The sequence below is a fragment of the Rhagoletis pomonella genome, unplaced genomic scaffold (genome assembly GCF_013731165.1).
Source record: "Rhagoletis pomonella isolate Grant_MI unplaced genomic scaffold, Rhpom_1.0 Rhpom_scaffold_00006, whole genome shotgun sequence".
In the NCBI taxonomy this organism is placed as follows: Eukaryota; Metazoa; Arthropoda; class Insecta; order Diptera; family Tephritidae; genus Rhagoletis; species Rhagoletis pomonella.
Window position 1 is genome coordinate 47,895,338 of NW_023458560.1, and position 2,966 is coordinate 47,898,303.

General features: G+C 34.4%; 1 pseudogene; it reads right to left on the reverse strand.

Moving 5' to 3' along the window:
• Positions 1-1,522: 1,522 nt before the first annotated feature.
• On the reverse strand, positions 1,523-2,620 carry LOC118740874 (annotated as a pseudogene).
• Between the last annotated feature and the right edge of the window lie 346 nt (positions 2,621-2,966).

The following is a 2,966-nucleotide window of genomic DNA, read 5'->3' on the forward strand; positions in this document are numbered from 1 at the left end:
TTTCGGCACTCTTATTTGACAATTTATTATCACAAACTTTTCTTTGATTTGACTTTCTCGTTAACCTTTTTGAGTGAGAACTTATGAATTTTTTCGATTTGAATAAAAAAATCAACAAAATATGCCAAGAAACTCTTGCCGCTTGCGCAAAAGCACACATAGCGTTGCAGTGCTGTTGTTTTCAGTCCACAAAAGATGAGGATCTAAGCCGAAATAGGACAGAGATGTGCAACCAAACCAAGGGTTAATGCCAGAATTGAAAAAAGCGAATACCAGAAACTAAAGAAAATATAATAACAAAATCTAATTTGGCTTTCAAATATGAAGACGTCAGTTACCTGGTACACTTTATAACTATTATTTCACTATGATCAGCCTATAGTTTTCTTAAAACTCGTTCGTTTGACACTAATATTTCGATATTTCGTTTATGTATCTTTCGTATAAGTAAAACAAATTCGACTTTTCAAACAGGTGGCAACCCCTTTAAAAGTATTTTCAAACTAAAATCTTTCGCCTGGCATTGTTATACATATTTCAATTAACTGATGAATTAAGTTGAATTTAATTTTTTTAAGCACATGGCAACTCTCCTAATTACAGTTTAGAAATAAATTATTTTCAACCCCATTTCGATTGATACCCATCTTTTGACAATCCATTTAACTTATTAAATAATTTTAGCTTAATTTTTTCAACAAAAAAAAACAAATGTTCAATTTAAAGATTTCTTAACACTCGTTCTTTTGATAACCATATTTTAAAATTTCATGTAACTTATGTATAATTAAAAGAAATACCACTTTCAAAACAGGCGGCAACCCTCTTAAAAATTATTTTCGAACTAAAACTTCCTTAAATATTTTTCGTTTGACATTGTTATAAATATTTCAAGTAACTGATGAATTAAGTGGATATTTATTATTTAAACACGTGGCAACCCTCCTAAATATAGTTCTTAAATAAAGGATTTTAAACCCATTTCCATTGATAACTTTTTAAATAATTTTAGTTTAGCCCTTTAAACTGGGCAACCCTCAACCATCAAAAATGCTCTAAATTGTCAAACTAAGTATTTCTTGACGCTCTTTCATTTGACGTCCATCGTTAATATTTCATATAACTTGGGTATAAAATAGTTCAATTAGACTTCTCAAATAGGTGGCAACCCTATTCAAAATATTTCCAAACTACTACCTTCTTAAACCTCTTTTGTATGACACCCACATAGCGATACCTTACTTACCAAATTCCTTTAATTAAAATTGAATTACATTTTTTTAACATGTGACAACCCTCCTATACGTAGTTATGTTATGAGAGACCGCTACTGGCAGATGACCTTTCTCTATCATTATCAACCTTTGGATTCAACTGGGGTTTTGGGAAAATAGTATTCAACGCTATCGAAAAATAAGTAACTTAAAAACTAATTGACACTAGTTTGGAAAACTTGCAGAGGATCCATTCCAACAGCTCTATTCCCTCACAAATGACAACGCTTATCGCATGACAACTGTCTTAACTATTGCGCCTAATACTATGCCGCAAAAACTTGTTCTTAAATGCTCTAATGAATGCAACTGCCATTGTAATTGCTATAGCCTGCCGACTACCGAGTTTTCGGCGCAGTCATTCGAAGATTTTGTCATTGGCGTGGGAATAGGGCTATAAGCTTAATAAATATATCTACCCATTTGAAAGCTTGACCGTCAGTACCTACATATATACATCTGAGTATTAACTCTCGCCGATCGCTTACCGATAGAGGTTCTTAATGAACTTCATTTGTACGAAATTCAGTAGTAGGGCATCAACAGGCAGCTGCTCAAGCACACCACCGGTACTTGCAATAAATATGGAATGCCCAACTGGCAATCGGTATTGAAGAACTCTGTAATGACCAAATCGAATGGCTGCTGCTCGTGCAATTTTAAGATCGTTTCGACATGACCGCTCTCATAGAATTCCTTACAAGATTTTTGTCCTTCACTATGCAATAATTCCGCCTCGAGCAGGAGATAGTGCAGTGGACGTCGTCTTAGTACTTGATTAAAGGTAACAAAATTCCCAGTGGGATGTCCACCCAGCAGCAATTCTTCATAGTTCGAAGGTTTAGTGTCATTCGATGCCTTGATATGGGTCACCACAGTGATATGGTGACCATGCTCAGCAACAGCGGATAGAAGACCTTGAAGTGACTATAGCCAAAGTGTGGAAATATACCGAGTATACGACGGCTGGAAATTGTTGGTATTTGCCCAGCTAAAGTGGCCAGCAGAAAATAAATCAATAGCATTGCTTTGTTGCTATTGTTGTTGCCGCTAATATGCATGGCTGTGTGTTCTCATTTAATTATCATTAAGTTATTGATTTCTTTTTTCACTTTCACTGATTTTTAAACGCGCTCTTCGGAGAGGTTCTTTTTCAGATTTTTAAGAGCGGTATCTTTTTTTAACGAATATTTCACTGAAATCATTCACGTATTACACTATGTGCGTATTACCGGTACGTTACGTATACGTATCGGGAAACCAAGCAAGTTAAAAGTCGAACCTTTTTCTCGCGCCGCGTGCATTCGGGGTGCGTTGTCGCCGTTGTCGTCGCAGTCACTGACCACAAAAACTACTAGATCGCTATTCCCTCAGAATTAATATAATATATGTATGTAGTATGTTTGTAAGTATATAGTATGTATATCGATACATTTATAGCTAATGTACACGAATACTAATGATGAGCTCATATTAGGGTGGTTCAAAAATTTAAGTCTGAATTTTAATACTCTCACCCCCTAGGATTGTTCTATACCAAGAATATACTCTCTTTTTATTTTGATATCAAAAAATATTTTGAGGTCGCTCAAAGCGCTAAAAATTTTCCATTTATTTTATGAGGCAAAAAAAAATAATTTTTCGTAGAAATGGTATAAAAATTCTTGAAAATCAATATTTTTCGAACAGAAA